Raw genomic sequence first — 27,539 nt, 5'->3', positions numbered from 1 at the left:
GAGAGTTAAGGAAAGCCTTGTGATAAAAGGAGTCATAGTTATCGTAATTTTTAAAATAATTCTTCCACCACTGCACTTTACATTTTTCTTTTAAAAAGAAATTCTCATGAAGAACAGCCATCATTGAAATCAGAAAGACTGCTTTTATCATTGTAATTATAACAATATTAATTATGAAGTTTATTACTATATTAAATGTAGAGGGTTTCTACATCAAGTAAACACAATAAAATGAAACATAAATGAGTATGTTAAGAGCCAACTATTCATATTTCAAAAGGATTCTTCAATTCAAAAAGGACTCACTGCAGCTTTTCTATTAAAAAAAATCCCTGTGGTTTTAAAAATAATTTAAAATTTTTAATTTACACATAATTTTCAGGAACTCTTCTACTATACAAAACAATGCACAACTCTGCATGTATATAGATCATGCCATAAAGAAAAAGCTCATAAAAATTTCCCATAAGTTATCTAATTAACTGTGACTATAAGAATGAACATAAACATTGGTTACAATGCATAGAAAACCACTAGAAAAATTTATGCTCATACTATTTACTGTTTACAATTCTATGAAAGGACTTTACATTGTAGTTTCTAAAGTGAAAAGAACTTTAATATGCCCATTATACCCTTTCCTAATCACTAATTTTTTGCAAACTTTTCTTTATTAATGATAGAAACATAAACTTCAGTTTGCCTGGTAGAATCACAGAAAATTTGAATTAGTTAAGTAAAATTTGATGACCCATAGATAATAAATACTGCACATTACCCACAGAATCCCAGTGTCAGAATTGTGTACTGTAGGTGTCAGAAACACAGAAATCCAGGAATCTGGAGAGAATGAGGAGCTCCAAGTCATAACCTGGGTGGAACTGTGGTTTGTGAGTGTCAAATGACTTTCAACTAACATGGATATCTTGAAAAGAGCTGTTAAGTTCTTAGAACAAGGGAATTTTGAAGTCATGGTATATTTCTTTTGAACCAATGGCCTTCTCCAACTTACTTCTAGAATTCCTAAGTAGCTGATATTAGTAATTCTTCTTTTCTCAAATTTACCTTGGGCTTGGTAACATGGAGTTCTTTCACCATTTGAATATAATGCTTCTTTCATACACCCTGCTCATAGGGAGTTGGGGAGACATTGATGTACCAGTTAAACTGTAAACATTTTAGCATCCAGAGCTGATCCAGTTCAGTTAAATTCTTCCAATGCCAGCTCACCTGGGAGAACAATGTTAAAAAACTATTCAGTTTACATGTCCACTTTCTCTAGGTCTTGAGCCATCACCCTGGTACTGTGAGAACTTCTTTTTTTTTTTTTTTCTGGGGTGGGTTGCCATGCCCTCCTCCGAGGGATCATCCTGACCCAGGGATCGAACCCACTACTCTGCACAGCAGGTGGGTTCTTTACCACTGAGCTACTGGGGAAGTGGATTCATGGATTCATTCATGAATGAATCAGAGCAAACATAATTTTAACTAGATAAACCACCCCTGGAATTCACAAGTAGTTTCTTTTTGGTCCTTTTCCTCCAAATCACAACCAACTTATTCTTACCTGAAGTGCTTCCTAACCAGGCAGGAAGATTTTTTTTTTATTTTAATTGGAGGATAATTACAACATTATGACGGTTTTTCCATACACTGGCCATAGGTATACATGTGTCCCCTCCAACCTGAACACCACTTCCACCTCCCTCCTCATCCCATCCCTCCAGGTTCTCACAGAGCACTGGCTTTGAGTACCCCTTTTTCTTTTCTTTTTTTTTTTTAATGTTAATTCAGACAGAATCCAAGTCAACTAATATTTATCTAGCACCTATTAACCATCCTCATCACAACCTGAAGGGTAGTTTAATTAATATTCTCCCCTTGTAAATGGGGAAACTAAGCTTTAGATAAGACTTTGGAACTTTCTAAAGATCTCTGGCTATACCAAAGCCTTTGACTGTGTGAATCACAATAAACTATGGAAAATTCTGAAAGAGATGGGAATACCAGACCACCTGACCTGCCTCTTGAGAAACCTGTATGCAGGTCAGGAAGCAACAGTTAGAACTGGACATGGAACAACAGACTGGTTCCAAATAGGAAAAGGAGTACATCAAGGCTGTATATTGTCACCCTGCTGATTTAACTTCTATGCAGAGTACATCATGAGAAATGCTGGGCTCGAGAAAGCACAAACTGGAATCAAGATTGCTGGGAGAAATATCAATCACCTCAGATATGCAGATGACACCACCCTTATGGCAGAAAGTGAAGAGGAACTAAATAGCCTCTTGTTGAAAGTAAAAGAGGAGAGTGAAAAAGTTGGCTTAAAGCTCAACATTCAGAAAACGAAGATCATGGCATCCGGTCCCATCACTTCATGGCAAAATAGATGGAGAAACAGTGGAAACAGTGGCTGACTTTATTTTTCTGGGCTCCAAAATCACTGCAGATGATGATTGCAGCCATGAAATTAAAAGATGCTTACTCCTTCAAATGAAAGTTATGACCAGCTTAGACAGCATATTAAAAAGCAGAGACCAACAAAGGTCCGTCTAGTTAAGGCTATGGTTTTTCCAGTAGTCATGTATGGATGTGAGAGCTGGACTATAAAGAAAGCTGAGTGCCAAAGAATTGATGCTTTTGAACTGTGGTGTTGGAGAAGACTCTTTAAAAGTCCCTTGGACAGCAAGGAGATCCATCCAGTCCATCCTAAAGGAGATCAGTCCTGGGTGTTTATTGGAGGGACTGAAGTTGAAGCTGAAACTCCATTACTTTGGCCACCTGATGTGAAGAGCTGACTCATTTGAAAAGACCCTGATGTTAGGAAAGATTGAAGGCAGGAGGAGAAGGGGACAACAGAGGATGAGATGGTTGGATGGCATCACCAACTCAATGGACGCAAGTTTGGGTAAACTCCGGGAGTTGGTGATGGACAGGGAGGCCTGCTGTGCTGCGATTCATGGGGTCACAAAGAGTCAGACATGACTGAGCGACTGAACTGAAGGATCTCTGGGAGTCTGCGTATGAAAGTTGTATGAAGGCTACAGAAACTCCAGTTGACACATTGCTCATTTTTTTCATGATATGCTTCTGTTTTCCCTCCATTCTTATGATTTAACTAAGTATATAAAGGGAACATAATGACTAATACTATATTGGTGTGTCCTAAGTAGCCTTTAAGATTCAACAGAGTATTAAGTATTTGTCCTAGGGACTTCCCTGGTGGTATAGTGGCTCAGATTCTATGCTTTCAGTGCAGGGAGCCAGGGTTTGATCCCCGGTTAGGGAACTGGATTCCACGTACTGCAACTGACACCTGGTGAAGCCCTATTAATACGTTTTTAAAAAAGTATTCTGTACATGCCATTTTCATAGCATTATGGTCAATCCTACATATCCAGCAAATGGTGGAGGTGACTCTATTATGTGTAGTAGTTTTAAAAATAATTTATTACAGGTTTTAAATAAGTCTTAGTGGAAACTAGAGTCAAGTCCATATATAAAGTTGAGACTAGGCATTCCATGTCTCTTATCAAGAATTGCAGATATGATAGCTAATCTTCACATTCATTTCATCCTTGGAAAACTGGCCTCTTTTTTCAAGCTTAACTCAATAATAAATAATGTTTGAGTGCCCCCAAAAGGAGCAGAACACTCTGTAATGGAACTCACTACCCATCCATCTGTTTATCTATCTGTCTCTCTTCCTCCCTCCTTCCATCCATTGTGTATGGAGTTTCTATTACATCCAGGATTATTTTATGGGCTGAAGATAAGACATGTAGGGGAGAGGGAAGCAGAAGGGGGCACAATTAGGAGAAACAGTAGGTTCAGGATCTAGATGGAGGAAAAGGCTTAGAGGATCTGATACAACACTGCAGGCAGAAACAGAGATCACACCCACTTTGTGCAACCCAGAGTGAAACTGCACTGCCCTGAATCCTCATATGGTTAATTAATTCATTCAAGATGTGGAGTTTGTGGGGGAGGGGATGGGGAGAAAATTTTTCTTAATTCTCACCCTTTTCCTCTTTTGACTTAGATCAGGTTTAGACCTGGGTAGTTAAGTTTCCCCCCCTGCACTGGGGATACATAAAATTTTGCTTTCTTTTTGATTTTTGCTGCTTTTTGTTTGTTTAAAACTAAACAGGAATGAGGAAAGTTGAGGGTAGGTAAGCTCTTTCAAAACTGTAAGATAACCCTCACCACATTTTTAAACAGCTCAAAGCTCATCTTGGTGCAGTGACTTTATTGTTTACTTTAAATCTAGCTAAAGAACAATTGCCTCACAGTCAGTTCTGGGAAATAAAATACAATGCTGAAATCTACCAAGATTGACATATGGCACACAGAGATGATCAGTTCGGTTCAGTTCAGTTCAGTCGCTCAGTCGTGTCCGACTCTTTGCGACCCCATGAATCGCAGCACACCAGGCCTCCCTGTCCATCACCAACTCCTGGAGTTCACTCAGACTCGCGTCCATCGAGTCAGTGATGCCATCCAGCCATCTCATCCTCGGTCGTCCCCTTCTTCTCCTGCCCCCAATCCCTCCCAGCATCAAAGTCTTTTCCAATGAGTCAACTCTTTGCATGAGGTGGCCAAAGTACTGGAGTTTCAGCTTCACCATCATTCCTTCCAAAGAAATCCCAGGGTTGATCTCCTTCAGAATGGACTGGTTGGATCTCCTTGCAGTCCAAGGGACTCTCAAGAGTCTTCTCCAACACCACAGTTCAAAAGCATCAATTCTTTGGTGCTCAGCCTTCTTCACAGTCCAACTCTCACATCCATACACGACCACAGGAAAAACCATAGCCTTGACTAGACGGACATTAGTCGGCAAAGTAATGTCTCTGCTTTTGAATATGCTATCTAGGTTCGTCATAACTTTCCTTCCAAGGAGTAAGCGTCTTTTAATTTCATGGCTGCAGTCACCATCTGCAGTGATTTTGGGGCCCCCAAAAATAAATTCTGACACTGTTTCCACTGTTTCCCCATCTATTTCCCATGAAGTGATGGGACCGGATGCCATGATCTTCGTTTTCTGAATGTTGAGCTTTAAGCCAACTTTTTCACTCTCCTCTTTTACTTTCAACAAGAGGCTATTTAGTTCCTCTTCACTTTCTGCCATAAGGGTGGTGTCATCTGCATATCTGAGGTTATTGATATTTCTCCCAGCAATCTTGATTTCAGCTTGTGTTTCTTCCAGTCCAGCGTTTCTCATGATGTACTCTGCATATAAGTTAAATAAGCAGGGTGACAATATACAGCCTTGATGTACTCCTTTTCCTATTTGGAACCAGTCTGTTGTTCCATGTCCAGTTCTAACTGTTGCTTCCTGGCCTGCATACAGATTTCTCAAGAGGCAGGTCAGGTGGTCTGGTATTCCCATCTCTCAGAATTTTCCACAGTTTATTGTGATTCACACAGTCAAAGGCTTTGGCATAGTCAATAAAGCAGAAATAGATGTTTTTCTGGAACGCTCTTGCTTTTTCCATGATCCAGCAGATGTTGGCAATTTGATCTCTGGTTCCTCTAATTTTCTAAAACCAGCTTGAACATCAGGGAATTCACGGTTCACGTATTGCTGAAGCCTGGCTTGGAGAATTTTGAGCATTACTTTACTAGTGTGTGAGATGAGTGCAATTGTGTGGTAGTTTGAGCATTCTTTGGCATTGCCTTTCTTTGGGATTGGAATGAAAACTGACCTTTTCCAGTCCTGTGGCCACTGCTGAGTTTTCCAAATTTGCTCGCATACTGAGTGCAGCACTTTCACAGCATCATGTTTCAGGATTTGAAATAGCTCTACTGGAATTCCATCACCTCCACTAGCTTTGTTCGAAGTGATGCTTTCTAAGGCCCACTTGACTTCACATTCCAAGATGTCTGGTTCTAGATGAGTGATCACACCATCGTGATTATCCAGGTCGTGAAGATCCTTTTTGTACAGTTCTTCTGTGTATTCTTGCCATCGCTTCTTAATATCTTCTGCTTCTGTTAGGTCCATACCATTTCTGTCCTTTATTGAGCCCATCTTTGCATGAAATGTTCCCTTGATATCTAAGATTATCTATTTCATATCACATCTCCCTGGAATGGTAACATTCTCATTGTGAAAAACATGGAAAATTCTGAGAAACCTGAAGAAAAACAATACCCAGAACCTGTCAATCAGAGATGACCAAACATTATCAACAAGCTGGTAAAGTTATTTTCCTTTCTGTTTTTCAGGTATATAGGAGAGCAAAATTGGGAAACTGCATGCAATTTAAAATCATGCTTTCTTCATTTTAACATAATAAGCATCTCTGCTCTTCCAAAACATGTTTTCTAATGACTGCCTAATAATTCATTATATGGCGGAATGATACTCTATTACTGGGCATTTAAAACACTGTTTTTTAAAAAAACAAATTGTTTTCAATTTTAGAATAATATGTGTACATCAATACTAAATTCAAAGATACCAAGGGGCACACTGTAAAAAAAGTAAAAAGAAAAAGAAAAAAGCCTCTCTCATCCTTGTCATCTAGCCACTCATTTCCCTCCCTGAATGTAACCACTGTTACTGGCTTCTTGTGTGCCATTCCAGAAGAGCAACAAATATGGATACATTCTTTTATTCTTCCAAAGTGGTAGGACAATTCTGCACCTTTGTTGTTTTATTGATGATATATTAAGGAGATAGTTGCAACCAGTCTGCTATTAGCAGACATTTCCATTGTTTCCAACCTTTTGCTACTACAAACAATGATGCAATATTCTTATAGAGACATAAATCTTGCATGTGTTAAAGTATACCCATCAGACAAATTCCAAGAAGTGGAACTACTGGCCAAAGGTAATCTTATTTTTTTTTCATTAAAATTTTTTTAAAGTTTTTAGCCATGTCTCATGGCTTGTAGGATCTCAGTTCCCCAACCAGGGATCAAACTCACACCCTCTGTAGTGAAAGCCACTGGATTGCCAGGGAATATCCAGGAATCTTTATTTAAAAATTGGGTACTACCAAATTGCTCTCCTTGGTGTTTGCATCAATTTATCTATGAAGGCACAACATATGAAGGTGCTCGTTTCCCCACACCCCTAACAATATAAAATATTATCATTAAAAAAGAAACTAAAAAAGAAAAAAAGAAACTCAATCCATCTGAGTCACAAACGATGGCATGAAAATGAGGCTAAGCATTTTATCTATTTTAGAAACATCTGCTTTTCTTTCTGTGAACTATTTGTTCACTTCCTTTGCTCATTTTTCTGCTAGGCTCTGCTTTTTTTTTCTTCTTAATGTAGATTTATAGTCGTTCTTTAAAAAATAAGAAAGTCACCCCTTTGCTGGCAATATGTTTTTCCCCCATTAATTTTAATTTTGAGGGCCACACTGCAGCAGCTTGTGAGTTCATAGTCTCCCAGCCAGGGGCTGAACCTGAGCCCTCATCAGTGAAATCACCGAGTCCTAACCACTCCCAGGGAGCTCCCTCCTGTTTACTGTCTGTGTTTATTTACAGTTTTCTTTTCGATGGAGAAAATTTTAACTTTTATAATCACAACTTAAAATCTTGCTTTCTTTATTTATAAAGCATATACAATATATATACAAAATATATAAAATAAATAAAGCAAGATTTTAAGTTATACATTTTGTTTTGAGGCTCTGAATATTATAGATTACTCATAAAGTCTTCCTTCCCCTAGATTTCCTTTAATTACATTTTTTTTCCCCTTTAGTCATGCCTGGTGGCTTACAAGATCTTAGTTCCCCAAACAGGGATTGAACTTCTGCCCTCAGCAATGAAAGAGCAGAGACTTAACCACTGGACCAGGGAATTCCCTCCTTTGAGTAGGGAATGGTTTCCCATAATTTCATATCAGTCTTTTATCTTTCTAGAATTTTTTTCCAGATACTGCCCGATTGTCCCAACACCAATTATTAAATACATCATCTGTCTTACTGCATTCATTTTCTTAATTTTAAAAACTAAAGTTACCATATGAATGCACAGTAACAGGTAATATCTGGACTTTCTAGACTATGAAAAGAAATCAACAAAATGACTATCAATTTTATATCTTAAAAAATATACTTGAACACACCAGGAAATTATTTGTAAGAAAATAATGGTCAGATGCTTTTCCAACCTGTGAGCACATGTGCCCCCTCTGAACTCCTTTAGTCTCACATGCTTCTGTTTATTTATCACATTAGCACCTTATTTCATGCTTTTCTATTTATGAATGGCCTGCACTCTACACTTTACGTTTTACTATGGTCCTCGGCTGTGCAATATAAGACTATTTGGATGATGAACCATTATATACATATGTATATATTTCCCCTCACTGTCTAGTACTATTTTATGGACACTTAGCGATGGCTTACTTTTTCTGCCCTTTGAGCACTAAGTGCACAGCCAGACACAAAGAGATGGGGCCAATCCAAACTGTGCAAACGAAATGTGGTGAGCATCTTGGCAGTGCTCAGGTCTGTATGCGTGCTTTCTTTTTTCCCTCAAGTTTCAGTGTTTTCTAGGCTGTCTTTACAAAACACCGAACCCTGCTTCTTTATCTGTGCCTGTGCACAGCGACAAAGGCTTCGGGGGTCCAGGAAAGAAAAGATGTATAAAGATAACACCTTTGGGAGCTTGTAGTAAAATCCAGAGCTTCTGCTGGAATTTTCTCCTGAAGCTTTCGACAGCAGAACTTTTGCTGTGACAGGGAGCAGCGTTCTAACAGGACTGTCGGGATTCTTTTCCTCTGAGTGTCCGTCCATTTGTCAAACTGGAAAAAAAAAGCAAAGCAAAAAAAAAAAAAAAGCTCCAGGTTTAGTCTGACACCAGAGACGCATTATGAAAGAGATAAAGAACTGCATAGAAAGTGAGTTTAGTAACATATTCTTAACGAATTGCATGCATTTCCTTCCCTAACAAGTACACCCCATGTTTTGCCACCTACCTCTTCTTTCTCACATTTGTGTGTGTGAGCCCAAGCAAAGCCAGTGTGGACATAGATGTGCACTTGACCTCAAAACTTGGAGTTACAGAAAAATTTGGGAGCTGGTCATAGTCATAAACTGAGAAAATATACAGACTTGTAAAATGTAGATCTTTAACTTCTGATGGGGCTATATCCCAATTAATCCATCATAAATTGAAAATATCATAAATTTAAATGCACGTAATACACTTAACCCACCAAACATCCTAGCTTAGCCCAGTCTACCTTAACGTGCTCAGAACGCTTACATGAACCCTGATGCTTGTTGCTGTTGTTTAGTCACTCAGTCATGTCCAGCTGTTTTGCGACCCCATGGACTGTAGCTCACCAGGCTCCTGTGTCCATGGGATTCTCCAGGCAAGAATACTGGAGTGGGTTGCCATGCCCTCCTCCGTGGGATCTTCCTGACCCAGGGATCAAACCTGAGTCTCCTGCATTGACAGGGGTATTCTTTATCACTGAGCCACCAGGGAAGCCCTCACATGAACCTACAGTTGGGCAAAATCATCTACCACAAAGCCTATTTTATAATAAAGTGTTGACTAGTTCATGTAATTTATTGACTGCTACACCTAGAAAAGGGAAAGGCAACCCACTCCAGCATTCTTGCCTGGAGAGTCCCATGGACACAGGAGCTTGGTGGGCTACAGTCCATGGGGTTGCACAGAGTTGGACACGACTGACGCAACTTAGCATGTACACAAGCACATTGAATGTGAAACCAGAATGGCTGTCTGGGTACTGATGGTTTTAAGTGTATTTGGCCTGTACTCTTGTGACCGAGGGGCTGACTGGCAACTGTGGCTCACTGGCTACCCAGCACCATAAATGAGTATCCTACTGCACACGGCTAGTCACCCCTCCCAAAAAAACCCAAATACAAAATTTTAAATATGGTGTCCATTGAATGTCTATCACTTTTGCATCACTGTAAAGCCAAAAAGTTGCTAAGTCAAGGCATCTTAAGCCACGGACTGTCTGTACAACCTTAAGAGAAGACGCCTGGGCAGTCAGTCTCCCCCTCTCCCCCCAGTTTCTACATCAGCTCATTAGTGATTAAAACTCCAGGACCAGAAACAAACCTTTGTGTTTACAATTAGAGCTAAGGCAATACAAGCAAATATCTCTGAGAAGGGGGAGTATATAGGGTTAAAATCCTGTGTGTGTGTGTGTGTGTGTGTGTGTTCTCAGTCACTCACTCTTGTCTGACTCTTTGCTGAGCCCACTAGGCTCCTCTGTCCATGGAATTTTCCAGGCAAGAATACCGGGATGAGGAGCCATTTCCTATTCCAAGGGATTTTCCCGACCCAGGGATCGAATTTGTGTCTTTTGGATCTGCTGCATTGGCAGGTGGATTCTTTACCACTAGCACCACCTGGGAAGCCCCAGTTAAAGTCCTGCTGCTGCTGCTGCTGCTAAGTCGCTTCAGTCGTGTCCGACTCTGTGCGACCCCAGAGACGGCAGCCCACCAGGCTCCCCCGTCCCTGGGATTCTCCAGGCAAGAACACTGGAGTGGGTTGCCATTTCCTTCTCCAATGCATGAAAGTGAAAAGAGAAAGTGCAGTCGCTTAGTTCTGTCTGACTCTTAGCGACCCCATGGACTGCAGCCTACCAGGCTCCTCTGCCCGTGGGATTTTCCAGGCAAGGGTACTGGAGTGGGGTGCCATTGCCTTCTCTGAGTTAAAGTCCTACTAATATGTAAATGATTGATATGATTGGAAAGGAAAAGTTGATAGGAAGACCTGGGGGGAAAAAAAAAAAGAGTGCCAGAGACAGGAAGTACATGCCAAAGCAATCTGGGGCATACCAAACAAACGCCTGGGTTACTTCACAATTTTCCCCAGTGATGACCCCAAACCAGTCCCAAGATTAGTGACTGATCAAAGATGAGAGCGTGAGAGCTGGCCAAAATCAAAAGAAAGGTTCTTATGGGAACAGCTAGCAGCGGAAGGAGCTGTTATCAGAGTCTAAATCTCTGTTTTTCTTCTTTAGTCCATTAGAGAAGAGAAAACAGGAAAGTTTGGGGCTACTTGTATTTTATCAAAGAAGGCAATGGCACCCCACTCCAGTACTCTTGCCTGGAAAATCCCATGGATGGAGGAGCCTGGTGGGCTGCAGTCCATGGGGTCTCTAAAAGTCAGACACGACTGAGCGACTTCACTTTCACTTGTCACATTCATGCATTGGAGAAGGAAATGGCAACCCACTCCAGTGTTCTTGCCTGGAGAATCCCAGGGACGGGGGAGCCTGGTGGGCTGCCGTCTATGGGGTCGCACAGAGTCGGACACGACTGAAGCAACTTAGCAGCAGCAGCAGTTATTATAAAGTAATCAGAATTTTATAACACTTTAGTTTTAATCATAAAATACATTGACCACCTAAAAAGGCATGAAAGTGAAAGTGAAGTCGTGTCCAACTCTTTGCAACCCCATGGACTGTAGCCTATCAGGCTCCTCAGTCCATGGGATTTTCCAGGCAAGAGTGCTGGAGTGGATTGCCATTTCCTTCTCCAGGGGATCTTCCCAACCCAGGAATCGAACCCGAGTCTACCCCGTTGAAGGCAGACGCTTTTACCGTCTGAGCCACTAGCGAAGCCCTAAAAAAAAAAAAAAAAAAAAGGCATATAAAGTAAAAATGTATTTTTGACAAGCCTTATGACAAGTCAACTTCTTTGTAATCATAGGATCTATTTTTTTAAATTAGTTGGAGTACTTCTTGATTAAAACCAGTCACTGTGGGACTTCCTTGGAAGTCCAGTGGTTAAGAATCTGCCAGTGCAGGGGACATGGGTTCCACCCCCGGTCTGGGATGATTCCACATGCTGCAAGGCAAGTAAGCCTGAGAGCCACAACTACTGAGCCCACACGCCACAGCGACTGAAGCCCAAGCACCCTGGAGCCTGTGCTCTGAACAAGAGAAGCCACAGCAGTAGGAAGACCGCGTACTGCAAGCAGAGAGGAGTGGTCCCATGCTCACACCAACCAGAGAAAGCCCGCACACAGCAACGAAGACCCAGCTCAGCCATGGACAAATCAATAAAAAGAATCTGCCTTCCAATGCAAAGGGCTAGGGTTGATACCTGCTCGGGGAACTAAGATCCCACATGCCACAACTAGAGAAAGCCTGGGTGCTGTGACAAAGACCCAGTGCAGCCAAATCAAAGAATTTTAAATAAAACAAAAACTAGTCACTGTTACCAGTGCTCATCAGTCTCACTTTGGACATTATTATTCAAGGGGGCGGGGGGACTCTCAAATGAAAATTTAAAAAATCAGAAACCTTAACTTACAAATAAGTGAATAAAATGTATTCATGTATGAATGTTCCCAGATTTCCTCTCGGCCTGTTTCTGCACAGTCTATATTTCTAACTAACATAATATGAGACTTCTTTCCTTTGGGGATGGGTTATTAGAGCGATAGAGAAGCTAGACCAGAGTGGCGAGGGCCAGAGGAAGGACCAGCCCACGATGCCGCGGTGATCTCTGAAACAATAGCCAGTGCGGGGCATATGGAGACAGGAGAGCTGCAGGGTTTGGCGTGTAGGCAGTTTGTGGCGGTTCAGACTGTAACTGCCTTTCCAGCAGTTATACATTGTGAGAGAACTGGGGGATGAAGAAAGGGGGTCTGGTAAGTAGTGTTATGAGCTCTGAATTGGATCCCCTGTGATTTTCTTTGACAGACAACATGAGAATTGGTATTCGTCTTTAAAATTACTTTGGGCAGTGCTACGTGCTACTCTGTAGAAACTGAGCTACGTGGGGACCCAGGATGATTAGGGACAAAATCTTTATGGGATATAATTATCACTACAGTAAACCAGAAATAACCCCAAATGCCTCACAATAGTGAATCAGCTCCGCAACATGATAAGAGAAAATATGGCATTAAGGATGCATGGGGGCTTTGGGAATGAGGCCAGAGTCTCACTAAGAATCTCTTAATTTCTTCCTTTATACATTGATTGAATATTTATGTCTAAATTTAGAGAGAGTTACTGGGAAGATTAAATAAATAAAAATATGTATAAAATTCCTAAAAGAGTGCATGACTCATTGTACTCATGGTAGCTAATATTATAAACAGTGGTCCCCAAACTTTTTGGCACCAGGGACCAGTTTCATAGAAGAGAATTTTTCCAGGGACTGGGGGAACAGGCAGGGAGGAATGGCTTCGGGGTGATTCAAGCGCATTACATTTTGTTGTAGTTAAGTCTCTCAGTCATGTCCGACTCTGCAAGTCCATGGGCTGTAGCATGCCAGACTTCCCTGTCCTTCGCCATCTCCTGGAGCTGGCTCACACTCACCTCCATTGGGTCAGTGACATTTTCCTACCCTCTGGTCCTCTGTCATCCCCTTCTCCTCCTGCCTTTAATCTTTCCCAGCATCAGTCTTTTCTAATGAGTCAGCTCTTCACATCCGGTGGCCCAAGTATGGAGTTTCAGCTTCAGCATCAGTCCTTCCAATGAATATTCAGGACTGACTTCCTTTAAGATTGACTGGTTTGATCTCCTTGCAGTTCAAGGGACTCTCAAGAGTCTTCTCCAACACCACAGTTCAAAAGCATCAATTCTTCATCGCTCAGCCTTCTTTATGGTTCAACTCTCACATCCATACATGACTACTAGAAAAACTACAGCATTACATTTATTGCACACTTTATTTCTAATGTGATGCCACTGCTGATCTGATGAGAGGTACCAATGGGCCTGTGGCCCAGAGGTTGGGGACCCCTGTTACAAAATATCATAGTGATGTTAAAAATAATAAGCATGCAGGGTAAATCATTAGATATACAAAAATTAAATTACAAAGCATAAAGTTACCATGTTTGTACATTAACAAGGACAGGAAGCACATTTGCAAGGATTGAGGTCAGCTCAATTATTGTCATGGAGAACAGGACAGAAGGAGAGAACAGGCTCAGATTGAAGAACAGTGATTCAGAATGAATATAAAAGAACATTAGGACTATAAAGTCCTGAAGAAATCTACAAAAGAACATATTCAAACCTTTTCCTCTAGAGATTAAAAAGATAATTACAATGGTTTCTTATTTATTTCCCTGATTATAACAGTCAAAGATAATTTATATTTGGCTTTGATAGGTGTTCTTTGCCTTAGGGGTTTCTCCTTTCTAATTGTGTTTATTTAGTCTAATAGAAAATGAATTTGCATTCCTTGAACTTCTACCAGTTGAAGGTGGGTAGATGACTGAGAAGAATGCTTAACAGCTGGGGAAAATCCCCTTGGAATTTAAAAGGTGCTGGGAATAATCCAAAAAGTAGATAATCCATGGAAGAATTAACTGTACATGAATTTGGTAATCGCCCAGTATCTTTCTCTTTTCAATTTCTTTTTAAATTGAAGCATTGTTATTTTACAGTGTTTTAGGTATCTAGCGTAGTGATTTATATATGTATACACACACACACACAAACACACACACACATATATTCTGTTTTAGATTCTTTTCCACTGTAGATTATAATAAGATATTAGATATAGTTCCTTGTGCTATACAGTAGGTTCCTGGGTTGTTTTTTTTTTTCAAATCTATTATATATATATAATAGTATATATATATCTGTCCCACATCTCTTGCTTCAGCTCTTCAAGAATAAAGAGCCATACCATCACAGCCAGGGATCTAATGTGTGAGGCAGGAGAGCAGCTAGGACCGTCTTCTTATCCTAGTACCATGTATGATACCTTATTTTACAGTTAGTTCCTTTTTAATATTAATATCATATAATTAGTATATGACATTGTGCTATATTATTTTATGCTATACTATCTTATATGACCATCACTGGTGACTCAGTGGAAAAGAATACGCCTGCCAAGCAGGAGATGGGGTCAATCCCTGGGTCAGGAAGATCCTTTGAAGAAGGAAATGGCAACTGGCTCCAGTATTCTTGCTTGGGAAATCACACAGACATGGGAGCCTGGTGGGTTTACAGTCCGCTGGGTTGCAAAAGACTCAGACACGACTTAGTGACTAAACAGCAACAATACTATCTTATATCATATCATAATTATATTTTATAGTTCTTTTTAATGCCTTTTGGGATTTCTTGACAATAGGATTGTGAAAATCCCATTTTCAGAGTAGTTGTCACAAGGATTCTTGCTGCACTTTCAAGATGTGAGGACCATTGCTAGGGCATCAGCACCACTCACCTCACACCAAATGGCGAGGAAAGGAAAGTTCTCAGGCAGTGAGGTCAAGATGAAGGAAGAGGCTGTTGTGTTTTGTTTTGTTTTGTTTTGTTTTGTTTTTTTGCTTTTTGGTTATATTATCCTGGGCTTCACTGGTGGCTCAGCTGGTAAAGAATCTGTCTGCAATGCAAGAGACCTGGGTTTGATCCCTGGGTTGGGAAGATCCCCTGGAGAAGGAAGTGGCAACCCACTCCAATATTCTTGCTTGGAAAATCCCATGGACAGAGGAACTTGGCTGGCTACAGTTCATGGGGTCACAAAAGAGTCAGACACGACTGAGCATGCACACATGGCTAAATATAAAATACTTTTTGGATTGTCTATCATTGAATAGGTTTCACATTACATCTTGCCCCTTACTATCCAGATTGTTTTTAAAAGTGACTTTACTTCTAATATGAGATTGAGCTTTAAAGCCAATACTTGACTCCTGCAATGAAAATCCCAAGTAATGCTAAGTTTAAAAATCAGTATCCTTGGGATTCCCCGGTGGCTCAGTGGTAAAGAATCTACCTGCCAACGCAGGTAACATGGGTTTGATCCCTGGACTGGGAAGATCCTACATGCAGCGGAGCAAGTAAGCCCGTGTGCCACAACTACTGAGCCTGTGTTGATCCCACGTGCCACAACTTAAACGAGAAGGCTCTAGAGCCCAGTCTCTGCAACAAGAGAAGCCATGAGAAGCTTGCACACCACAACTAGAGAAAAGCCTGTGCAGCGAGGAAGACTCAGCACAGCCATGAGTAAAGGAAAATTTAAAAAAATCTGTATGCTTACTTCTCTCCTTTTTCTTTTTTATTGAAAATGCATTCCTTATGCTATCAATCTGTTATGTTGTTCATAAAACACACAGACAAATAAAGCCTAAAACCTAAAATGGAGAGAGAAAACTGAATAAAAATAAACTGCAAATATCCCCTTCAAACTTAATTCCTGTGGCTTCCATGGAGGTATAAAGATTACCATATGATCTAGTGAATTTATGGAATAAGTTTGTTGTTGGGCAAAAGAGAAAAACCAGTGAGAATCATTTTTTCATTTAGAAGATATTTATTAAATGCCTGATAGCATCAAGCAATGTACAACACGGAGAATGGTAAAACCATGCCTGACCCTATAGTTTGGCTGATTGGAGTAGAGAGATAATTAGTGATCTTTGCAAATATCAGTGACCTTTGAAATATATGCTTCTATTAGTTATGGTAAAAGAAAAGAATTAACAAGATCTTTTTAAAAGTTTGAAGACCTTGAATTTTATCCAGGGTGATATTAAAAATGTTTAACAACTGGCAATGCTACCAACCAATCAAAATAGGCAGAGGCTGGTCAGCCATACCAATGAATTCTGCCTGAATATTAGCCCTGGTTATATTAATTTAGGGATTTCCGTTCATAGTAAGTAGAATGAAAATGCAAATATAGTCATTTTAAATATGTCCCTTTTTATTTTATCTATTTGCTTTTTTTATAAGTCTCTTTTTTAAGTTGTTGGTAACAAAGTTAGTTTAAAAACACAAATACAATATGAGAAAAATTTAGCTAGATTTTAAATTTCAGGTATTTCTCATTTTGCCATTTTTAGTGAATTTATTTTATAAAATTTTACTATTATTTTGAATAGATATTACCTTCACATGATTAAAAACATTCACATGATTAAAAATTCAAAAGGCACAAAAGGCTCTTCAGGTAAGAGCCTCTTCCACCCTTTAGACAGTTTTCCTGTCTGAAGGAAATCAATATTGCCCCTTTTCTTGTAAAAGTAAAAGTAAAGTGAAGTCGATCAGTCATGTCCAACTCTTTGCGACCCCACGACTGTAACCTGCCAGGCTCCTCTGTCCATGGGGTTTTCCAGGCAAGAATACTGGAATGGGTTGCCATTTCTTTCTTCAGGGGATATGTAAAGTCTTCCAAAAACATTGTGTACATGACTTTTTTTTCCTTCTTTAGATTAGTAAATATCTTTAGACTGGAGCTTGCAGACCAGCACAGAAAAGAAGTGATGACTAAATCAGACAAACAAGAACAGTAAGATACAGAGCTTTATGATGGATTGAATGTTTATGTCACCCCTAATTCCTAAATTGAAAGCCTAACCCTGTGGTAATGACCCAGGGAGGTGGGTGGGGCCTTTGAGAGGATTAGGTCATGAGGGAGAGCATTCATATATGGGATTGTGAGCATCCATGCTCAGTCGCTCACTTGTGTCCCACTCTTTGCAACCCCGTGGATTGTAGCCCGCCCGGCTCCTCTGTTGATGGGATTTCCCAGGCAAGAATACTGGAGTGGTTGCCACTTCCTACTCCAGGGGCTCTTCCTGACCCAGAGAGCGAAGCAGAGTTTCCTGATTGGCGGGCGGATTCTTTTCCACTGAGCCACCAGGGAAGCCCTCATGAGTGGGTTTAGTGTCCGTTATTAAAGAGACTACAGAGTGACCTGTTAGCCCTTTTGTCACGTGAAGACACATGGATATTCTCTGAGCCAGAAAGCAGGTTCCCACCAGACACTGAGTCTGCTAGCACCTTGATGTTGGACTTTCCAGCCTCTAGAACTATGAGAAATAAATTTTCTGCTGTTTATAAGCCCCTGCTCCCACCAGTGTTTTGTTATAGCACCTGGAATGGACTAAGACATACGGGAAAATGAATCTCAGTAACTCACAGGGTAGGATATTCTGTCTACTGCTATATTCTGGGGCAAAGATGCTCCCTTCAAAGGAAAGAAGGCTTTGACTGTATGCTTTAAAGATGGACTATTTCAAGTTCATTATATACATCTAGAGTTAAAGAAATCAAAGCATAATTTTTTAAAAGGGATCCTGATTTGTTTTTTTTTAATTAAGGAACAATTCATACACCACACCACCCAGCATTTTCGTATATTCACAAAGCTGTAAAGCCAGCACTACTGTCTAATTTCAGAACGTTTTCATTACCTCCCAAATAAATTCCATACCCATTCCAGTCAGTCACTCCTCCCCTGCTCCCTGGCCCCTAGAAACCACTCATCTACTTTCTGTCTGTATGGATTTGTCTATTTTGAATATTTCATATAAATGGAATCATATACTAGATGGCTTCGGTGTCTGATTTCTTTCACTCAGCATACTATGTTCAGAGTTTATCTATGTTGCAGCATATATCAGCACTTCATTCTTGTTTCTTGCCCGTGCTTTTTAAAATTTGACCATTTTTAAGTGTCCAGTTCAGTGACATGATGCACACTCACTCCCAGTGTTGTGCAACGTGCCCACTATCCGTCTGCAGAACTGTTTTTACAACTCAAGCTGAAACTCCACCCGTTAAATAACGTCCCTATTTCTTCGTAACCTCTATTTTACTTTCTTTCTCTGTGAATTTGCCTATTCTAAGAACTTCATAAAAGTGGAATCAAACAATATTGGTCCTTTTGTGTCTGGTTTATTTCACATAGCAGTTCATGTGAGTAGCTTGAAACAGAACTGCCTTTCATTCTAAGCCTGAATACTATTCCATTGTTTGGCTAGACCCCATTTTGTTTATCCATTTCTCACCAAATGGACGTTTGGGTGTTTACATTTTTGACGATTATGAATAATACCACTGTGAACACTAGTGTACACATTTTTGTATGACCACGTTTCCAGTTCTCTTGGGTGGAAGAGACTCTCAGTGAGACTGTAGAGGAATTTGATGAGTAATACACATCAGCCAGAGATGGATAGAGTCAGTCCCCTCATACAAACATCTGAGTTTCGAACTTTCAAAGATACAAATGTGTGTTCGCATGTCCAATCACATTAGTTCATGTGTCTGGCATGCACGGTCACATGTGTCCATCCTCTACAGGTGGCTGTGCTTTTGTGTACTTTACAGTACAATAGAGCAGTTTTTTAATTTCAAGCCCAGGATGTCTGGAAGCAAGCTTACAAACAGCGGGGTGTAGCCAGTTGTGTTAGTTGGGTACCAAGGATGACTGTGTTGGATTTATGATCAAATTGGACCTATGAATTCGCTTTAGAAACAGAACTCATTCATAAAGAGTGGACTTACTGTACTTTGATCATGGACAATGGTCATTGAGACTGTTTCCTTTGAGAAAGTGTGAAAGTAACTTAGATATGGATATATAGATTTATATACATTCCTTTGTTAATGTTCTTTTTCATTAGGATTTATTCCAGGATACTAGATATAGTTCCCTGTGCTATACAGTAGGACCTTGTTGTTTAGCCATTCTAAATGTAATAGCTTGCATCTACCAACCCCAAACTCTCGGTCTGTCCTGCTCCCTCCTCTCCTCCCGCTTGGCAACCACAAGTCTGATCTCTACGTCTATGAGTCTGTTTCTGTTTTGAGGGTACGTTCATTGGTGCCACAGTTTAGATTCCACATATAAGTGATATTCATATGGGGTCTGTCTTTCTCTTTCTGACTTAGAATCAAGTATACTTTAAATAGTTTTCCAAGCAGAGCTCTTCTTTCTTCAAATACCTATAATTTTTTAAAAAAAAGATAGAATGATTTCATATTTTGTGGTTCAAAATACCCATTAAAAAGACATCATTAGGACTTCCCTGATGGGCCAGTGGTTAAGTATCTGCCTGCCAATGCAGAGGACATTGCCTCAATCCTCGGTTCCTAAAGATTCCACATGCCTAGGTGCAACTAAGCACAAGTGCTACAAGTACTTAAGCCTGCCTGCCCTGGAGCCCCTTCTCCCCAACAAGAGAAGCCACCGTAATGAGAAGCCTGCTCACTGCAGCCGGAGAGTGGCCCCTGCTTGCCAAAACCAAAGCAAGCCCGTGCATAGCAATGAAAACCCAACACAGTCAAAAATAAAATAAATAAATTTTAAAAAGACATCATTAAAGAATCAATCACTAAATATTGCCAGTCTTTTCCATTTTATCAACTGAGTAAAAGAGACAGATTTTGTACCTGAAAGGGTAGCTTTATTTATAACTTGGGCAAACTTTCCTTTTTCTCAGTTTCTCCATGTGAGACAATTCATCTTAGAGAATAAATAATTTTTTAAAGGCAAGAAATAAGAAAAGAATGGAACTATAAAGTGAAATCATTTTTGGAATTTGAAAGGCGATGACAAAACTGACAAAGGAAAAATAGGAAAACGGACAACCTCCCTCCAAATATTTCAGCATTACTAGTATTAGAACTTGTGAAATTTATGAGTGAGTAGCTCTGTTTTTTTATTTCACGAGTTCACATACCAGTGGGTGTACATTACATATATGTTTGCATATGTGCACCTCTGGGCTTATAGCTCAGTGTTTATCTGTATAGGTTTGTTGTTATATACCATTGAGGACAGAAATTATATCTTATTCACCTTGACTTCTCCACTGCAGAGTGCTGTACATGGTATATTACAGGTGCTCAAGCTTGCTGGAAGGGATGAATATGCTTGTGACAAATGAATATCCTTTGGATGTATCGCTACCATGTGAGTGTATTTACATATTAGTGGAGAGGTGTTTTCCTGAGCTTCAGTCATTTGTGTATCTCTCTGAATGGGTGAGGAAGGGACAACTCGAATGAGCTTTGGCAGAGGAGGGCAAGCTGGAGCCAGGAAGCAAGAGACAGCAGGTAACAGGTGTGACTGTCTCTCTGGCGCCCACCCTGCACTCTGTCAGCTTTCAAAACTGGGCTTCATGTTTTCCCTTCCTCCTGGCACTTTCTAAATTTTCTCGCACTGTCAGAACATTCCTATTTAGAAACTAGCTCAGGGCTATTTTTTCCTTTTTGTGGAGGAGGAGGAGGAGCTGGTTTCATGCTTCCAACAGATCTGTTTTCCTTCCTTTGTTTAGACTCTCAAATTCTGCTTTCAAAGGGCAGGCAAAATGGAGACTGAAATAATTGATTCAACAACAACCTCAAGGCCTGGAAAATGCCATCTTTGCTACTAACCAGGTAATATCATATATCACAGGTAGACACTTTTTATACTTTAGAGAAGAAGAAAAAGAATACCATTTTCTCCTCCCTCCTAATTAACTGCCCCCTGAGCCACTAGGACCCTCAAATAACAGTGACAGATAATCTCAGAATTTTTAGATGACAATAGAAGAGGGGATTTCCCTGGTGGTCCAGTGGTTAAGACTCTATGCTTCCGCTGCAGAAAGCAAGGGTTCAATCCCTGGTTGTGCAATTAAGGTCCCACAAGCCAATGGAGTGGTCAAAACAAGCAAACAAAGAAAAAGATAATAGAAGAGAGCCTATAAAATAAAATTTTAAAACCTATAGAATTTTTCAGAAGACTGAAAAATCAGGATTCAGGGTTTTCATGGTGGTCCAGGGGTTAAGAATCTGCCTGCCAATGCAGGGCATACAGATTCCATTCCTGGTCGGGGAAGATTCCACATGCCTCGGGGCAGCTGAGCCAGTGATCCACAACTATTGATCCCGCACGGCCCAGAGTCCACGTACTGCAGCTAGAGAGTAGCCCCCGCTCGCTGCAACTAGAGAAAGCCCTCGTGCACCAACGAAGATTCAGTGCAGCCAAGAAAAAATAAAGAATAACAAAAAAAGAGAAAAATCAGGATTCACACATTTCCTGAACCCTTCTCTTGTGTCTAACAAAGTCTTATCAAGCATCTAATTCCCCTCCTAAGTCTCGGGCACCAGCAATTCTCTGGCACCCACTGGTCTCACTCTTCCCAACTCCTCCTCCAATTGCAGCTCATGCTCCACCTAGCCTTTCTAGGATTCGCTATTGCCCGCCAGGTGATTCTGTTCATTTTCTCTTCCCAGGTAGATTACAGCTACTTTACCTTATACAATCCACAGGTTCCAGGGGAAGCTCTCAACAAAACACCTGCTGACTGAACAACAACAAGAGATTCAGATGTCATAGGATTTTAGGGCTAAAAGGAATCTTAGGATCTTTTTGTTCACTTTTTCTGTTTTAGAGAGGATAAGCAGAGGCCCAAAGGGTTACCTTTATAGATTTTAAAGAAAAATCATTGGTTCCAGACTGTATGTTCAACTGAATAATATACTTGGTTCCTCACGAAAAAGCCATGTGGTGCAAGCGTGCTTAGTCATGTCCAAGTCTTGGAGACCCCCTGGACTGTAGCCTGCCAGGCTACTCTATCCATGGAATTTCTCAGGCAAGAATACTGGACTGGGCTGCCATTTCCTACCCCAGGGGAATCTTCCTGACCCAGGGATCAAACCCACGTCTCTCGCATGTCCTGCATTGACAGGCAGATCCTTTATCACTAATGCCTGGGAAACCCTGCTAGAACCATGGTCTTCCTATTCTGACCCCCAACCTTGATCTTCCCTATTCTGACCTCAAGCCCTACATTCTCAATGAATTGCTGCCCATGGTTTGACCTGACAGTGGGAAAAAAAACAATCAGGTCCCAGAATGACAACCTCCTTTCAAAAGGAGGTTGGGAGGACCATCGTGGTGTCCAGTGACAACAGAAGGCATCAGAAAGAAAGGGGCACTGACCTGAAGGGGTGTGGAGAGTCAGCGAGAAAGTGGCAGGGGGACTTCCCTGGTGGTCTAGTGGCTGAGACTCCACACTCCCTATGTAGGGGGCCCGAGTTCCATCTCTGGTCAGGGAACTGGATTCCACTTGCTGCAGCTAAAAAGATCCCACACGCCGCATCTAGAGACCCTGCATGCTGTAACAAAGACCCAGTGCAGCCAAATAGATAAAGAAAATAAATATTTAAATAAATAAATAATAAATAAAGTCAGTCATTGATAACAAAATAAAATAAAGAAGGTAGGAGATAGGGTCTTTAGAGGGCCAATGACCAAGTCTAAGCAGAGTTCAAGCAAATCCAGTTCTTCACCAAAAGGCGATTAGAGTCAGGTAGGAACTGATAGGCATGAGGGGCAGAAAGAGAAACACTAGACAAACTCAGATCTGTTTCTGACTCTACCCTTGACAAGAAGTATAATTTGGAACAAATTATTTAACTGTCAGGCCCTGAGGCAGACTCAGAATCTTATAGTCTCTGGTTGGGAGCAAGTCTTCATTCCAAGGATTTGCAGTCAGATTTTTGATCTTAAAAAGCTGGAAGAGGATAAATTGGGAGTTTGGGATTAACATATACAAACTGTTATATATAAAATAAATAACCAACAAGGACCTACTTATAGTACATACACTACTCAATATTGTGTAATCACCCATAAGGGAAAGAATCTGAAAAAGAATAGATATGTATAACTGAATCCCTTTGCTGTACACTTGAAACTAACACAACATTGTAAGTCAGCGCTACTTCAATTAAAATAAAAAAAGAGTCCGGAAACAGTATCACTCAAGTGGAAAACATTAGAGAGAATCGTCTTTCCTTGCAGAATGTTGCAGTTTGTTTACATCACAGTTTACTCAGAGCCTGCTGTTAAGTCAAAATCCCATGGTTGTTATTTTAGTCTGTTGACACTGTGGTTGCATATTTCACCATGTGACGTCATTACCATGGAGGCATAAGACATTTTGGGGCTCCTAAATTATGACCGATGGATGGTGGTTGGGTGCTTTTTCTCAGAACACCCTTTTAACTACATGTGTACTGAACTACATGTGTGAACCATATTAAAAAAAAAAAAAAGAAATGTTGATCACTTTCAATTAAAACACTAGATGGAAAAAAAACCCTACACTAGGCAGCAAAGAAATACATACTTATAAAACATTCCTCCTCTCAACGTTTTCACAAGGCCTGAATTATCTTGTAATCTGAGGATGCTATAATTTTGGCATCTACATTTGAATTCAATCTCTGCTTAAAGCCTCTTGTGAAGTTAAACTCCTATGAGGTTTATTTTAGACTGAAACAGTTTCATATTTTTCATTTTACTACAGAATAGAAAAAAGGTAAAATTAAAACAAAAAAAAACAGGGACTTCCCTAGTAGTACAGTGTTTAAGACTCTGCGCTTGCAATGCAGGGTGCCTGGGTTCTATCCCTGGCCAGCAAACTAAAATCCCATATGCTGTGCAGTGTGGCCAAAACAAAAAAAGAGGACCTCAAAATTACGCTGATCATTGGCAAATGCCCTGTTGTAGAAGTGTAGAAAAGCCCTTGAAGTTATCATATGGACATGGTCTGCCCAGCTGTAAACTTAGGTATCTATTTTGAACCCCTTTCACAGTGTCAGAATGTTAGACCTGGAAGGGGCCTTTGAGGTCATCAGATCCAAGCCACTCAATTTCCAAAGGCAGGTAGCAAAGATCAGAGGCATAAGAGACTCACTGATGTCAAGCAGGAGATTATTTAGTATAGCTGATCTGGAACCTGTGTTTTTCAATTCTCAGCATTACTGTTCTTTGCTCACTTTTACTTATATTTGTTTTTTAAATTGTTAAATATCATCGCACTGTATATGGTAAAAAACAAAAACTCTCTCTTCCAACAGACTTCCCTCCCACTCTTCCATGTTGCCCAACTTTTCAGGGGAAACCACTATTGATAGTTGGGCTTCTCTGGTGGCTCAGCCGGTAAAGAACCCATCTGCCAATGCAGGAGACATAGAGAGACGTGGGTTTAATCCCTGGGATGGGAAGATTCCCTGGAGGAGGGCATGGCAACCCACTCTAATATTCTTGCCTGGAAAATTTCATGGACAGAGGAGCCTGGAGGGCTACAGTCTGTGGAGTTGCAAAGAGTCGGACCAGACTGAGCACATGTGCACACACTATTAACAGTTTGCTGTATACATATGCAAATTCCTTGTGTGTGTCTGAGCACTGATACATTTATTCACATACATATGGGTATATACACGGGCCAAGATTTTTTTAATTTGTATTATATTTAATTTTATTGAATTATAATTGACATAATATAATGTTAGTTTCAGGTGTACAACATGGTGATTTGACAGTTTTTTAATTTTAATTATTTTTTTATTGAAGGATTTTGCTTTACAGAATTTTGTTGTTTTCTGTCAAACCTCAACATGAATCAGCCATAGGTATGCATATATCCACTCCCTTTTGAACCTCCCTCCCCTCTCCCTCCCCACCCCACCCCTCTAGGTTGATACAGTGCCCCTGTGTGAGTTTCCTGAGCCACTCAGCAAATTCCCATTGCCTATCTATTTTACATATGGCAGGCTAAGATTTTTGAAAATACTTTTACTCCAAACTAGAACCTAACTAAACCAAAATAAAAATGGGGGGGGGATAAAATGGGAGTTCTGAACAACAAAATAAATATCATTTCTAATAGAAATTATTATTTCTCTTATCATTGCTCATCTAGAAATTACATGAAATTTTAAAGCATTTTTATTTATTTGACTGCACTGGGTCTTAGTTGTGCCATGTGGGCTCTCTAGCTGCAGCATGCAAACTCTTGCAGCATGTGGGATCTAGTTTCCTGAACACAGATGGAACCCAGGCCCCCTGCATTGGGAGCACAGACTCTGAGCCACTGGGCCACCCGGGAATTCCCTAGAAATTCTCATAAAATTTGACAAAAGCTATTCAGGCTTCCCACGTGGAGCCAGGGTTAAAGAACTCACCTGCTGGGACTTCCCTGGTGGTCCAGGGGCTAAGACTCCATGCTCCCAATGCAGGGGGCCTGGGTTTGATTTCTGGTCAAGGAACTAGATCCCACATGCTGCAACTAAGGGTTCACATGCTTCAACAAAAATTGCAACCAAATAAATTAAAAAAAGAAAACTCACCTGCTAATGCAGGTGATATAAAGGACACTGGGTTCGATCCATGGGTCATGAAGATCCCTTGGAGGAGGTCATGGCAACCTACTCCAGTATTCTTGCCTGGAGAATCCCACAGTCAGAGGAGCCTGGCCGGCTATAATCCATAAGTCTGACACGACTCAGTGACTAACACACATGAAGGGTCCTCAGTGCTCTGCACGGTGGGTAGGGTGGAATTTATCCTTTGGAGCAGTCTGTTATCACTTTTGCTTCATAGGATTAGCTTAGTATTTTAGAAAGATTGTTCTGGGACCAGAATAGAGGACAGATTAGAGACAGTGAAACCAGCTGAGGGGTTACTGCAATGTGCCAGGCGAAGGGGGGTGAGTGTGTGAACTGAGAACGTGGAGCTGGATGTGCACAAGTCAAAGGAGAAGAGGGGTCTGGATGAAGAGGGGTCTGGATGAAGAGGCCTCGGAGGAAGACTCACAGAGCCTGAAGACCTGGTGGATACGGAGGTGAAGGGGAGCTGGTAGGCAGTCCGCCTTCTCATCTCCTAAATCTTTTTAAAAATATTTATTAATTAATTTGGCTGTGCTGGGTCTTAGTTGCAGCACACACGGTCTTTAGTTGCAGTATGTGGGACCCAATTCCCTGGCCAGTGACAGAACCTGGGCCCCAGCCCTGGGAGCAAAGAGTCTTAGCCACTGGACCACCAGGGAAGTCCCTAAGATCTGTCTTTCTAAGCAGGAACTCTGTATCTCTTGCCAACTCTGGCCATGTAACTGGGGCTCAATTAAAGTTTTCTTTATTTTTGTTCTAAATTTATTTTGGTTTTTTTCAATTAAAATTTTTGAAGAAATCCTTCATTTTTTTTTATCCACTATATAATCCTCAGCAATTCCTGTTCATGTTTTGATTACCAAAATTTTAATGTTTTTTTTTCCTTTAAAGCATGATTTCAACTAATAAAATAGTTATTACTCACCCGGTCATTCAAAAGCTGATGGTTTAGGGGTGTCCAGGTACTCATCTTTGTCTGCATTTTGGGCCATTTGTGTTTTTTGGAGGTGCAAATGCCATCATGAAATAACTGGATATTCTTCTGTAAGAAAAACTACACCTGCAGAAGAAATGAATCATACAATCTTCAGAATACTCATACCATATAATCTTTTTTAGTACACTGGGACAGGGACTAGGGGGAGAGTAACATTTACTGGGAGTCTTTTATATGTCAGGCACTTAACAGGTTTGCTCAATTAAAACCCATAACAATATGATAAGGTGGTGGGTTTTAGCTTATTTTACAGATGAAGAAAATGAGGCTCACTGAAGTTACATGCTTTGCCCAGAGTTATACAGACAGTAGGTGGTGAAACAGGGAATCAGATCCAGGTCTGTTTAACTCTGTTTGATTTTCACTGGACCAAGGGGAAAAAATCAGAATCACTCTTAGCTAAGAACATACCATATTGGTCAGAAAGAAGTATTTATAAAATCACTGTGCAACCTGAACTACTCCATTTTGTCCCTCGTGACCTCCTTCTTCCTCTGTTAACTTTCTGACATCTAGCTAACATGGGCTCTAGCTTGCTACCATATTTAAGAAGTAGAATAGTACAATAGACAAGGCCAAGAATTTACATATGGACAGATTTGGGTTTATTGGGAAAAATACATTGGGCAAA

The 27,539-nt window shown here is 40.5% G+C and overlaps 1 pseudogene; it reads right to left on the bottom strand.

Moving 5' to 3' along the window:
• Positions 1-1,023: 1,023 nt before the first annotated feature.
• LOC120879255 lies at positions 1,024-26,934 on the bottom strand (annotated as a pseudogene).
• Positions 26,935-27,539: the final 605 nt, after the last annotated feature.

Source organism: Oryx dammah, unplaced genomic scaffold (genome assembly GCF_014754425.2).
Source record: "Oryx dammah isolate SB20612 unplaced genomic scaffold, SCBI_Odam_1.1 HiC_scaffold_20, whole genome shotgun sequence".
Lineage (NCBI taxonomy): Eukaryota > Metazoa > Chordata > Mammalia > Artiodactyla > Bovidae > Oryx > Oryx dammah.
The sequence above is the reverse complement of the archived record's forward strand: the minus strand, read 5'-3'. Positions and strand labels throughout refer to the sequence as shown.